Source organism: Dermacentor variabilis, chromosome 3 (genome assembly GCF_050947875.1).
Source record: "Dermacentor variabilis isolate Ectoservices chromosome 3, ASM5094787v1, whole genome shotgun sequence".
Classification (NCBI taxonomy): Eukaryota; Metazoa; Arthropoda; class Arachnida; order Ixodida; family Ixodidae; genus Dermacentor; species Dermacentor variabilis.
The window spans coordinates 134,216,146-134,230,851 of NC_134570.1; the positions used below are offsets into that span (position 1 = coordinate 134,216,146).

General features: G+C 45.2%; 1 pseudogene; it reads left to right on the top strand.

The window, feature by feature from the left end:
* Positions 1-3,905: 3,905 nt before the first annotated feature.
* LOC142574775 (uncharacterized) lies at positions 3,906-6,825 on the top strand (annotated as a pseudogene).
* The last annotated feature ends 7,881 nt before the right edge of the window (positions 6,826-14,706 follow it).

Genomic DNA, 14,706 nt, shown 5'->3' on the forward strand with positions numbered 1-14,706 from the left:
GGTACATTTCAAGGTACTTTGAGCACACAGTGAATGGAGAGCTCGTCCGAATCGAAAGAAGCAGGCCTCTGTTGCTTCCTGGAGCTGTGCCCACGCTTTTCCCAAACCTACCAAAGTATTTATCGAAGCAACTGCCGCCTGACAGGAAGCGGCCCGCAAAGCCTGAACCCACAGCTCCAGCCAAGAAGAAATGTGCAGAAGACAGTGCCGTTTCTGTGAGTGTGGGCTTCGAGGAGGTTCCGTACTGCACAGCTTCGTTTCAGGACCTCACTTTACCGTCGTGTTCGTGGGGCATGCACACGTTGAACCCTTCGCCGTTGACTGTGGCTTACAGTGTGTGCAAACCAGGGAAGGATAAACGGGTCCTATATGCAAGCAAGCTGGTTGTGTTTTCACAAGAAGCGAACTGTGTGAAACAAGATGTTTTTTTAAAGGGAGTGCGCCAGTCGGGGCTGTCATCCACCGATCCTACATCTCTTTTGAAAGAGGTCGACAGCATGGAAGTCTGTGTTGGAGCCGGCACAGTCGATGAATTTCCGTTTGCGTTGGGAAGCAAGAAATTTCACTTTTTTGACGCAATCATTTCAAGCATAAAGTGTCGTGGTGTAGCGCATGACAGTAGGCCATGTGTGATGTGCAAGCATCTAAGAAAAGCTCTTTTGAACCAGCGATCAAAAAAGCGTCGTAGCCAGAATTCAGCTCCCAGACTCTCAAGGAAGAAAAAACTTCAAACGCAAACTGTTCGGCGACTCAAGGCCAAGTTGTCAGTCTACACACAAACCATCAAGGATCTTGAGAGGCAGAGTGTAGAACTGGAAGAGAGCGTCCTGGAAGACAGATTAAAAGCTCTTCCACCTAAGCAAAGGCTCGCGGTACTGCAGTGTTTTCAGGCAGCTCGTCGCAAATCACTGAGAGGGATGAAATACAACCCAGATTGGCTACTCGAGTGCATTATAATGCGCATGAAGAGTCCAAGACTCTACGAGCACGTCAGAAGAGAGGGAATACTAACACTCCCGAACAGAACCTGCTTGAAGACATATATGCGGAAGTATAAGAGCGGGTTTGGCTTCAACTCCCTTGTGCTTGCAGGGATTGGCAAGAAAACGAAGACCATGGATGAATTCAGGTGCCACGGTGGCCTGATAATAGATGAGATGAAACTGTCGGAGTGTTTCAGTGTAGTTGGAGGGGGAAAGATTGAGGGACTTGTGGACTTAGGAAAATTCACCCCCGAAAGTGAGAAACATGTGCCTTGTGATCACGGTCTAGTGGTCATGTTTCAACCTCTAAGCGGTTCTTGGCATCAAATACTTGGTGTTTTTGCCTCAAGGGGCAATGTGAAGGCAGCTCTGTTGTCGAAAATCGTCCTAGAAGCTGTGATTCTTGCCGAAAAAGCTGGCCTGAAGGTTGATTTTGTGACAGCTGATGGCGCTTCATGGAACCGCTCTATGTGGCGCATATTTGGAATATCTGGTTCCTCGAGCTGTGTGAAGTCGTCGGTTGCTCATCCTGTTGATAAAGAAAGACGTCTTTTTTTTATGTCAGATTTTCCCCACTTGATAAAATGCGTAAGGAACGGTTTCCTGAAGTGCTTCTACAAAACTCCGGATGGTGCTGCCTACATTGAGCACATCAGGGTGGCACACGAGGAAGATAAATGTGCAGTCACCCTCAAGGTCATGCCAAAAATTAGTGCATGCCACGTGAAGCCCAATAATTTTGAGAAAATGAGGGTGAACTTAGCATTCCAACTTTTCAGCTCAGAAGTCGTTCGTGGCCTTTTCTTTTACAAGAATGAAATTCAAAGGAATTGGGGTGACCCAGCAGCAACTGAGGCATTTGTCAGCACAATGGCCAAGCTAATAGAGGCGATGACAGCACGTATTCCATCCGAAGCTCTAAGACTTGGGTCCATTCAAGAGAAAAACATCAAAGATTTCATCGAGTACCTTAACAAATGGGAAAGATCCTTGGCACCTTCCAGAGTAGGTTTTTTGTCAGCAAGCACAGCTGAAGGACTGAGGGTTACCCTCCATGCAACATTAGATCTGTTAAAGTATGTCCATGACAAGCTTGGGTACAAGTACTTGCTGACAAGCCGCCTTTGTCAGGATAGCCTGGAAAAACTGTTTGGCGTCATACGTCAGTTTTCCGGCTGTAATGACCACCCCAACGCAACCCAGTTCCTCATCACTGTTAATTGCCTAAGTTTTTATAACTTAGTGAAAGCGCCGAGCAGCGGAAACTGTGAAGGAGGCACCCTGCAGTTTTTGCTGGGTGAGAAGGAAGCAGGCGGTGAAGTGGATGAACTTCTTGACAGAGGACAGATAGAAGATGCTTCACAAAGGCTCCAGAAATCTGAGCTTCTCTCTGACCATGTGTACAATGAAAAAACGAGCGACAGCCGCCTGGTGTTTTACATTGCAGGGTATGTTGCACGAAAGACCATCCTGAAAACTCACTGCAAAGACTGTTTTGATCAGCTTCTCGTGAATCCGGAGAATGCTAACAAAGAACTCTCGACATTTACCAAATTTTGTGACAAAGGTGGTCTGCTCTACCCATCCCACGAACTTTTCTCGTTTGTAGAGGCGTTAGAACTCACCTTTTCTATGTGGTTTAGCAACAACCAACTGCACTATGACAGCCTTGATCAGCTGACATGCTGTCTCAGGAAGAACAATGTCTTGATTGGCTGTGAACTTCATGGGCTGAGTATTACCAACCACATCACCAAGTTTTTCCTGCTAACACGCCTTCATTTCTACATGAAATCCCTTAACAAAGAGAGGGAATCATCGCGGGAAAAAAAGAAGCACTTGAAACTGAGGCGGGTTACCTAAGGACTGTTTGGAAGAGGTTTCACTCCCAAGTACCAGGAAATCATTTTATTTTGCCGCTACCAGAGCAGCTTAGCAAAATAAAGCTTTATTCAGAAATTTTGCGCATTTGAACATGTGGTGCTTTGTCCGAGTACAGCAGAAATCAACCCGTCGCGAAATAATCTACGCTGTTGGGCGATCCAACATGGAAACGGTAAGTCTGCTTTCTCTTGACATTCTGCTCAATTTGGAATTAACTCAGTAATATTTCCGGCTCTCTTGTACAACCAAGTGTCCAGCAGAACCGATTTCTGTAATATAGTGAGAGCCATGGAAACATGACGAAAGAAAAACTGCGTCCGCCGCGTATAAAACACGCGTTTACCAACGCTGCAGCCGAAGAATCTGACGTGTATGCGCGCTGCAGCGCCATCTGCCCCTTTCCTTCCAAAGCGCTTCGCCTGCCCGGGCGCGCTCCTCACACTTCCCCCTTGTAGCCACTGTAACTCAGCCACCAACATGCATTCGGCCGACTACCGGAAACCAGTTACACCGGAAGTTGGCTGCACTTCCCTTATACGACACCATGTGGCGCTCTGTTCTCGCAAGAGTTAATGCGCTACATGTAACAGCGTCGCATTGCCTTTCCAAAATGCACCACTTCGCATTCATGTAAATGGGGCTTATAGCGCCTTGTGTCGCGTTGCCAGGGCAGTGCGATTGTCTGAGGCCGTCAGCCCCACGTGACAGCCACACGGCAACATCGAGAAAGTTGGTCACGTGTGCAACATGCGATTTGACAGCAATTTGACGCCACGTGTTTTAGGTGAGGATAGTCGTACGACAAACTGGCATCCAAATTCGCATCATGTGTCAAAGCTGTATGCAAAATGCTTGCACATTATACTAAATGTTTGGTGTTAACATCGTAGAGTTAGTACCAAGATTTGCCAACAAAATAATGTTGACACGACGTCACGTGCTGCACTCTAAAAAAAATTGGGTATTTGGGTAGTCTTTCTAAAGCATGCTTTCGTCATGTGAAAATTTCCTGCCATCAAATAACTTCCTCTTGTGTTTTCAGATCGCAACACTAAGTTCAATGCCTCTGTACTCAACGAGGTGGACTACAATAATGATCCGATCAATCGTAGGTGCAAGAGTGGAACCTGAAGTACAGATGCATTTTGTATTCTCCGCAACTGCACCATTTCTTGTGTGCAACATGGAGCAGTAGCAGTGAAGCGTCATGCAGGGATGAAGAAACACATTCATGCAGCTGCTAGACACAGAGGCCAGGACGGGAATGTTTATTCACCCAAATTGGTGCAAGGCACACTGGAATTCTCTAATGGGTCTGGTAATACATCACTTGAGCACCAAGTCAGCAAGGCAGAAACTATTTTTGCTTTGTCTGTTGTTGCCAAGGGAATTCCTTTTTAATGGGGAGACACGGCAACTTCGATTTATCGCTGCATGTTCACTGACAGTGACACAGCCAAAACGTTTTAGCTGAGCAGGATGAAATTGACATGCATTGTATCAGATGGACTGGGTCCCTACTTCAAAGGACAAGCTATGCAAGCCAAATGTTTATTATTCCATTATGATCGTTGAAACACCAAAGCCAGAGCTAAAGGCGCAGCAACTAGATGTCCTGGCGCGTTGCTTCTCCAGCAGCCAACAGGAAGTTGTTGTAGAGCATGTTCAGTCATTTGACCTTGGCCGTGAAACCGCTGAAATAATTGTTGGCTGTATAGAAGAAGCAATTGCAGATCTGCCAAAACAAGGGCTTCTTTGATTTTTCAGCGATGGGCCTACTGTTATGAAGAGCGTAAAAAACAAGCTTCAGAAGCATGTGGCACCAAGCTTAGTTGCCATTGGCAACTGTAATGTCCATAAGGTTCATAATGCATTTGGAAAACGCTTGGACACATTTGGCTTGGATGTCGAAGAAGTAGTAAGAAACATCTATTACTTTAAAGGTGCTGTCGGCGCTGAAGCACTGAAAGAATGCCAGGAGACCTTAGGAATGCCTTGTCATGTATTTCTATGCCACGTTTCTAATCGCTGGCTGACACTACAGTATTCGTTGTGCCGTGTTGAACAGTTTGAAGCAATTTGTATGTATATTCTTAACCCTTTGAGGGTCGATTTTTTTTCGTCACATGCGACCGCCCAGGGTCGATTTTATTATTGCAGATTCCAATTGTTCTTAGGGACTTATTTCAAAAAAAATTACCTCAATTTTTTTAGGGTGACCGTAAAGTGAGAAAAAAAAATATTTTGCATTGGTATGTATGTACTATTCAGTTATGTATAACAACAATAAAAAAGGAAATAAACTTATAAGAATTAAAAATTTGATGCATTTTTATACGCAGTTCCAGGCCTTGAAAATGCCCACACGAGAATATTTCACAAGACTCAAATGTTCCAGCTCTTACACTAATATGTACATCTATAGCATAATGGAAATGCGTAGGTGCGCGCACTCAAGAAAACTGTGCGGTTGTGTGCCCGTCAAAAAAGCACAACATGTGACAAACTTCCGCCAATCTTCATCTTATCGCCAACCAGAGGCAATTAGTTTTCGCGAATGTAAAAAAAAGCAACAGAAATGCATGCACGGCGGCATTCTTCCTATGCGCACCCCTGTGAGCACTAAACGAGTGAGAAAGAAGTGGTCGCCTTTGAGCGATTAGTAATGAGATAGCCATCAGTTTTGCGAGCACAAGAAGCCGAAACCACCCGGGGAACAAAACCCGAATCGCCGACCGCCCGTGCGTGTGTGCGCCAATGCGCGAGCGGTAGTATATAGACGCGCCGGAGCAAACTAGCTCTAAAAGAAACCATGCAACGAAAATAGAGAGAGAGGGAGGCGCACGAAAGAAATTCCCTGTATTCCCACACAGTGACAGCACATGACAGAAATGAAAAAGATAGGATATTGGCGCGCTTTTTAAACGTACGGACGGTGCCGTAAATATACGGCTTCGACCATTTTTGCACTTGTTCCAGGCGCCGTATATTTACGTCATTTACCCTCGAAGGGTTAAGGGAAGTACATCAAAACAACGATACCACAGTCGAAGCCTCCACAACAAGCTTGTGTCAGCATTTTATGAGAAGCAACTTTTGCCTAAAGTGTTGTTCTTAAAGAACTGTGCGCAGCTTTTTAGTGGATTTCAGCTGCTGTTTCAAAGGCAAGAGCCACTCTTGCACATACTTCACACATAACTTATTGCTCAAGTCCGGCGAGTCCTCAGTCGGTTTCTGCATCATAAGGCCTTTGCAGACAAGAGCGCTGAAGAACTGAAAAGGCTAGACGTGACGGATTCATCCTTTTGAAAGTCAAAACCTGAAGTTGGTACAGACACCGAAAAATCAATGGGACTTGAGTGAGAAGAAGCGGTTTTATCTTGGAGCACGGGCTTTCTACTTGGCCTGTGCCAAGGACCTGCTTCATAAGCTTCCGATTGACGATCGAGTTCTTAAATGTGCCAGCCTCCTCAGTTTACAGTCAACAAATGTTGAGTCCGAAGTGCGATCACTAAAATACCTTGTGCCGCAGCTTCTTCAAGTAATCAAGAATGAAGAAGTTTTGTCAGTAATTGATGAGTGGCATATGCTGAAGTGTGATTCCAATGGTCCCCTTCTGGACCTTGAAAATGAACGAATTGATGCTCATTGGGCCAAAATATTTGAACAGAAGACTGTTGGAGGTCAACCGAAGCATTCGTTGTTGTCAAAGCTCATGAAGTGTCTGCTGTGTCTACCACATGGCAATGCAGACTGCGAACGAGGGTTTAGTGAAAATAAACGCTTGTACGAAAACCACTACTCATTATGCATCACAAGCATTAACGGACTGCACCAGAAAAAAACGCACCTTCACCGCTATGATGGAGATGCCAGCAAAGTGTAAGGAGATCCAGAGCCCGATATGCAGAGAGAACTGCAAGTGCACATTAGTCGGAAAGCAGGAAAAGGTTTGGAGGCAAAGTCAGTGGTGCACAATGGAAGAATACTATCTTCCACCGTGCACTGGTGCGGACATTGTCGATGAAAAGTGGCTCCGAAAGAGCTTGGAAGAAAAGGTCACCTCATGTAGGGCATTGCTGAAGCGAGCAGACGTCATTTCTTCTGGTCTCAATTCTAAGAGCCTTGAACAAGTTGAAGGTGGGAATACATTATTAGCTGAAGGCAACTCCACTTTGAGCTCTCACAGCTGGAAGAACTGAACAAGGCGAGCAAAAAGCAGTAAATGCTGAAAATGCACATTTTTGTTTAGTAAATAAAAGAAAAGTCAAAAGACACTCCTTGCAGTTTGGTTTTTGGGCTTTTAGTATAGTTTAATAAGCTGTACATCCTCCTTCATTTGCAGTACTGCATTAAATCTGATGGACTGGTTCATTTTTTCGTGAAGACTTAATCTGGTGATAGAGAACTATGACAAATATGGCTTTACAGAACTGTGGCTGTCATCAAAGCCTTAGTTTTAGTGGTCATGAGAGGCATCCCTCTGCAATTAGTTGCTACTCCAATTGTGCTCCAAAATGGAGTTCTCATATAAAGTTGCTCCAAAGCAGCATTTTCTCTGCTCCAAAAGTTGCAGTGGCTGGATCACCACTGCGAATGTCTAAATGGTCGTGGAGACTACTTTTAAATAAAGTAATGCCATTTGTCATATAGTCGCACTGGCTCATTTTCATTTGACTCAGCCTCGTATATTTTGCAGAACTCGTGTTTTTTATGTGTGCTCTGTGTTGCGACTATAACTTCGGTGCAATCACTCAATATACACACCTGGTGACAGCTGCTCCTGCGCAATACAATGGAACAAAGAACAACAGCTTTGAGATTTTTCCTTCGCCGTTGCATTTGCACAAAAATGTAAACAAGGTTCTTGAATGACAAAGTTTTATCAAAACTAAAATATTTGTCCTCAACTTGTTCATTTCACAGCCTTAACATTTTTCATATGAGCAGCATGCACTGCTTTGCTGGTTTCCAACTGATATAGTTATAAAGTTCGTGTGATATTCTCTTTACTTATTATATAGACAAAAAGGATGGAAGCATTGATATCAGTTCAGGTACAATTTTCCGGACATACGAGTATATAAAAATACACATTTTTCCTTGTCTTCACAGTGCATAGCGTTCAAATTCGTTTACAGCTTATTTGGCAATGGCAATGCAGTTATTATTCATGTATTTGATCCCTCGACAAATTTCATAATGAGGAGACCGAGCTTCAACGTGAGCTCCTCCTCTTAAATGAAATTTCAGGCTACACCACTGCAGATAGCGTTTCATTTTTTAATTCTTTCCCGCTAAAACTAAAACGTTGTGTGTAAAATGAACCTATACTTTGCACTTCATTTTTCTTCATTCACCAAGCAACAAGCTACGGCACGCCAGGCATGACAGATGCTTGTGTCATGCGTCAGACAGGCCACCGAAACCAGTGAGACCGGTTGCGCATACGAAGTTCGCCTGCTCGGCGACCCGTCGCTATTGGATGTAGTTTTTTTGTTGGGCTCCCGGCTTATTTTTGCGTTCCTTCTGCACTATAGACCTCTCTCTGTTTGCAAACAATGTGACGACACTGGGCGTGGGCGGTGCATCGGCATCATCACGCCCACCCATAGCCTCCTTTATTTTTTCTGTGCCTGCTCAAAGGCTGCTGAAGCGCCATCTGAAGGCAATGCCCCTCTGCTGAATTTTCCCACGGGGCAGCACGGCCAGCCCTGGGGAAGGTGAGCTCCAATTGTGGAGAGGGTGAAAGGCGATAAAAGAGTGGCGGTAGGGACATTTCTGTGGCGGTGCTTGGTTCTATCATGGAGCGAGTAAAAGCAAAGCTTGCGAAAAATGCCCACGTGCACAGCCTTGTTATAGTAGCAGGTGGGCTAAATGACGTCCTAAACAGGAAAGGGACAGGACTAGGCCAGCGCTTGGCGAAGGGGTGGACGACTTGTGCGAGCTATCCCCTCAGGTGCACATCGTGGTGTGCACGGTGCCAGAGGTGCCTGTACATGACAGTCACATACAAAGCGCCCTAGTGGCTCCTAATGAGGCAACATGGAAAATGAGCCGAGAGAAAGGCTTCGAGGTTCTCGAATTAAACTGGGACGTGAGAAGGTGTGGTGGTTTGAAACGAGACGGGATCCACTTCAATTGCAGGCTGGCACGAGAAGTGGGCTGGCGACTTGGTGGTCGCGCTGTTGCTTTTTCAGGGGGCCCATGGGCGCTCAGGAGGTCAGAGTAGATAATAATGAAGAAGGTCCCCTAGGGGAACATCAGAAGAGCATAGTCGCCGATAACCGAAAAACAAGGAAAGCAAGAAAAAGAGCTCGCCATGCAATAGGCTACATAAATATGCAGGGCGGCAGAAGAAAGGAAAAGTGGGCAGAGATTGAGGAGCAGTTGCATAGAGAACAAATAGGGGTGTATGTGGTTACAGAAACGCACCTTAGAAACTCAGAAGAGCCGCCAGTTATAGAGAATTAAGTTTGGGAAGGGTGCCACAGAACGAAGTCGGAAAGAAAGCGAGGGGGAGTCGGAAAATGGAAAAGAGTAAATTCACAACGTCAAGAGCATCTTTGACTATCAGGTCACATACAAAGTCACATAGGAAAGAACCTTGGCAGGGCGTTATGTATTTGTGGACCGGAAAAAATTGCACAGAGAAGAATAAAGAGTTAGTGGAATGCATAAGCGCTGGTATTAAGGGTTTCGGGAATGGTGCTGAAATTGTCCTATTAGATGACATGAATGTCCACATACAGCATTTAGATGGCCATACTGACTACAACGGGAAGTGAATGCTATACCTTTGTGAGCAACATAACCTCGTTATCGTGAATACAGGGCCTAAGTACGAAGGGCAGATCACATGGGAAGTGGGAAACCAGCAATCGACCATTGATTACTGTCTGATGACCGAAGGAATTCATGATAAGTTGAGAGAAATGATCATCGATGAGGAAGGGTTTAGCAGCGTAGAGAACGACCATAAACGCATCATTTCGAAAATGTGATATGCAGTTGGGAAAGAGAGAAAGTAGTGCAAAATGGCCAGTCCAAATTTTAACGCTGAACAAATAACAAATGTAGTCACTATAGTCGAGGAACAACTTGGCAAATGGCCAAGTAAAGAGTGGGAATATAGTGAGCTTTAAATGTATTAACGGCAGAAATACGAAAAGAGAAACAGGTTCGTTGGAAAGGAGAAAATAAACCGAAAATCTGGTGGAACAGGGAGATATCAGAAGCGATCGCCGAACGACAGAAAGCATCCCGAGAGCACAGGCAGGCAAAGAAGGCGCAGTTGCCACAGGATGAAGTAGCCAGGAAATGGGAAATATACCGGGAGAAAAAGTCTATGGTTCAAATACTGGTGCAAGCAAAGATAAAAGGTGAAAGTGAACGTTGGTTGACAGAAATACTTGAGAAAAAGAAGGCCGCACCTACAATATTTTGGAACCACATAACATTGTTAGGCAGGAAGTCAAACACAATACGACAACATATCCTAGACGAAGATGGACAACTATGACAACGTAGACCGCAACATTTTGTGGGATATTCTGGAAGGGGAAGGCTTAGGTAACGATTGTCTACAGCTCTTGAGAGAGATTTACCTCGAAAATACCGTTTGCGTTGAATGGGAAGGGATGAGGAGCGAGGAGAAAGTTCATATCAACAAGGGACTGAGGCAGGGGTGCCCTTTATCCCCGCTGCTGTTTATGATGTACATCGTGAGGATGGAGAGGGCGCTAGAACGAAGTAATATCGGGTATAATCTCTCATACAAACAGGTGGGTACAGCAGTGGAGCAGCAACTGCCAGGTTTATTTTATGCGGACGACATTGTGTTGCTAGCTAATAAGCAAAGTCATTTGCAACGTCTGGCTAATATCTGTGGACAGGAAGGCAACAATTTAGGTTTGAAATTTAGTGTTAGAAAATCAGGTGTTATGGTATTCAATGAAAACAGTGGACAGACAGTGGAGATACAGGGCCAAGAAACACCTCGGGTAACAGAATATCCATATACCAAGGTATTTATAAACGAAGGCAATGGATATATAGAAACACAGGAAAAAACCATAACAGTAAAGGGGAAGAGAAATGCACCCATAATGAAGCACAGAGCGCTATGGGGATACAATAGGTACGAGGTCCTCCGAGGTATGTGGAAAAGTATAATGGTTCCAGGACTTAATTTTGTAAATGCAGTTGTCTGTTTGAAATCAGGGGCACAATCAGGACTCGATGGCAACCAAAGGTCAGTGGGACGCCTCGCATTGGGCGCTCATGGGATTACTACAAATGAAGCTGTATTGGGTGATATGGGCTGGACAAGTTTTGAAGTGAGGGAAGCTCACAGTAAAATTGATTATGAAGAACGACTGAGGAATGTGGAAGAAAGTAAATGGGCTTGGAGTGTTCAGGTATCTGTACAGGAAAAACATTGATTCACACTGGAGGAAAAGAGCTAGGAAGCTTACCAGCAAGTATGCGGCCTGTAAGGTGGGGACCACAGCAACAAAGAAGGTCAAGTGGAAAGTCAGAGACGCTGAAATAATCTCATGGGTGGCAACAAAGGAAAAGAAACATGCCGTGAGTAATTACTTAACAGGGAAAAACAAAATCAGGGAAGAAACAATTGATGATAACTCAAAGGGAAGCTGATTACTTTTCGAAGCGAGATCGGGATGCCTTAGAACACGCACCTATAAAGCGAGATATAAGAAGGAAGAAAAAGCATGTGCTTGCTGCGGTAAAGCTAGGGAAACGGTGGAGCTCGTTTTATTAGAATGCGAAGACGTCTGCCCAGCAGTCGATTTAGGCACCACTGGTCTCCTTGAAGCTCTTGGGTTCAGTGAGAGCATTGGAAAAGTAAACGTGTCCGCAATAGAGATTAGTAAGAGGCGAATGGAAGATTGGTGGAAGTAGGGAAATGACAAAAAAAAACGGAGACGTACAAAAGCAAAGTTCGCAATAGGGGATCAGAAAAGTTAGCTGTGAGAGTTCAGTTTTTTTTCTTTGGAACCGCCCCATTCCAAAGGTGATGCTCATAACATCCATCCATCCATCCATCCATCCATCCATCCATCCATCCATCCATCCAAGGGCTGTGCGGGTGTGCGGGCTGCGGCGATCAGTTGGCGTTTTGTTTGCATTGTGTTTACACAGCGTTTCGCGTGTGCCATCAGCTATGGCATACTGCTGTATGCCGGGATGCAAATCAGAAGCGAAGCGGAAAGTGCCAGGAATTTCATTCCATGAAATTTCTAGTGACAACGATTTAACAGTGAAGTGGCTGCAAGTGACGTCTAGAAAGGACTGGGTGCCGAATACCACATCATGCTATTTGGTCGTTTGCAGCAAACATTTCCTCCCTGACGACTACAAGCAAGAATACAAGACAAGGAAGCTTAAAAGAGGTGCTGCCTCGCGATGTCACTGCCGACTCTCCGCTACCTACTGCATTGTCGCCCGTGTTTGACTCCTCGAACATGGATGTTGCAAGTGGTGACGATCGGCTCTACATCAAGCCCTACTGCAGTATGAAAGACGAAGCGACGCAAGTAATGTTCACAGCTCGATGTCTGTAATAGAACGCCAGAAGTGGCGACGAAAACATTGCGACATGAAAACTCTAGAGTGACTCAACGAACTGTAGACAGGTATAAGGAGGAGCCCAGGTGACTGAAAGAAGAGTGCAATATCGCTGTTTGCTGGTGTTGTCAAAGCGGTGGGCGAGAAGCACTTGAGTGCAAGTGCAAGCATTTTCGTCGATTAAATCAAGAATTTCAGCAAGACCAGACCTACCTGGTCAGGTCTAGTAGTGCTCCACTGCATTATTCTTAGAAATCTATTAACCCAGGCCCACGAGCATATCCGCAAAGAAGGCATCCTGAAGCTGCCAAGCCGGTCAACCCTACAGAGATACCTAGGAGTAAATTCTTGCGAGGTAGAGTCCACCTCCCTTGTGAAACAATGGCTTCAGGCGGAGGTAAGCAACCTAAAAGTCGAGCAAGCTAAAGTGTTCTCCTTAGTTGTGGACGAGATGCAGATTCAACAGAGACTACAGTACAACAAGCAAAGAGACGTGTTTGTAGGAGAAGTTGATGTGGGAAATAGGTTCACCAGTAGCTGTTTTTTGAACTCTGTTTTGGCTAACTCACTTCTGTGTTTTGTGCTAACAGGGTTGTCGGTGCAGGTTCGAATGCCTGTTTGGTATTTTTTTACAAAGAATTGCACTGGACAGGAGCTCTTTCCATAGATAAAGCTTGTGATAAAGGAAGTTGAAGTGATAAGCTTTAAGATTGTGTACATTGTGTCTGAGATTCACAAGATTAATGTGCTTGCATTTCAACTTCTGTGTGGTGGAAGCTTAAGTTGTTGCACACAGAACCCTGAAGATCCAAAACAAGAATTGTTCCTCGCGTTCAACCAGTGCCACATTATCAAGAATGTGCGGTCCCAATTCCTTGCCAGGGACCTTGGAAAAGATGATGAAGTATCTTCCTTACGCCTGAAAGAACTGTACCGGATGAAGCAAGACAGCATGGTCAAACTAGTTCGTTTTTTAACAAGGAAGCATGTTTTCTCATCTAATACTGAAAAAATGAATGTGTCAAGAGCTGTGCAGGTTTTATCACCGCTGGTCACTGCTGCACTTAAGCTTCTGAAAGAATAAGATGGTCGCACATGCAATATGAGTTTTGCTGCTGTGGGGCCTACAGTTGAGTTTATGGATATGATGCACCGTTGGTTCCTGCTGATGGATGTGAGCAACTGTGCACAACACATTAATCAAAAACTGTCAGACAGCAGGCAGCATGACAGTGCTGAAGATGCACATCTAAGCTGGCTAATGACGTCATTCCTAAGTTGCCTTGAAAACATACGACCTCATTGCCAAGCAAAACAGTTCCTTAGCAAGGAAACTTATCAAGCCCTTGTTATGACAACAACATCAACGCATGTGCAGTGCGTCAAGCGCCTCCTTGCTGTTGAAGGCTTCAAGTACGTTCTGACAAGAAAATTCTCATCAGACTCAACTGAATCATTCTTTGGATGATTAAGGTGATCTGCTGGGAGCAACGATCAGACAGATGCTAGAGCAATCCTCTCTGGTGCGGAGAAGGTCTTGAAGACTGGCTTAGTTTCAGCTTCGCTAACCAGCAATGTTGTTGACACTTCAAATTACTCACTTGCACCACTGAGTAGTGAGCCTGCAGTGACCCAGCATGTGGATTTATTTCCACAAGAGATAAGATGGCTCCTTGGTGATCTCCTCAAGAACCCAAAAAGCTTGCTGCCTACAACAGACACTGTGGCACTTGCCATGTTAGGAGGCTACTTGGCCCGTGTTTGAAGCATCAAACTCATGGCTGAGTGGTAACGTCTCCGTCTCACACTCCGGAGACCCTGGTTCGATTCCCACCCAGCCCATCTTGCAAGTTGTTTTTATTCAAGAAGTGCCTGCCGGGATTTATCGCTCACGGCCAACGCCGCGGACGCCGACACCGGCTTTTCTGCGACACTAGCTCCTTAACGGTCTCGCGTTAATATGGCCTTGATGTGAAACTGATGCTGATCTGCAAGTCGTGTGGTTTGATAGCGGCTGAGTGAAGTTCGCGACAGGTACAGGGTGAAAAGAAACGCAACCCGTCTGTAATTAATATCCATGTTGGGCGCGGGATGCTCGCAACAGGTAACGGCCAGACAGCCATGAATGACAGTTTCGCAGTGATGGGCCTGTCTGGCTGAGGTCTCCATAACAAGACGTTTCAGTGGCATTTGAAAAAAAAAACTCTGAACCGCGGTGCGATGCATGCAACTGAGGCTGTTATGGTGC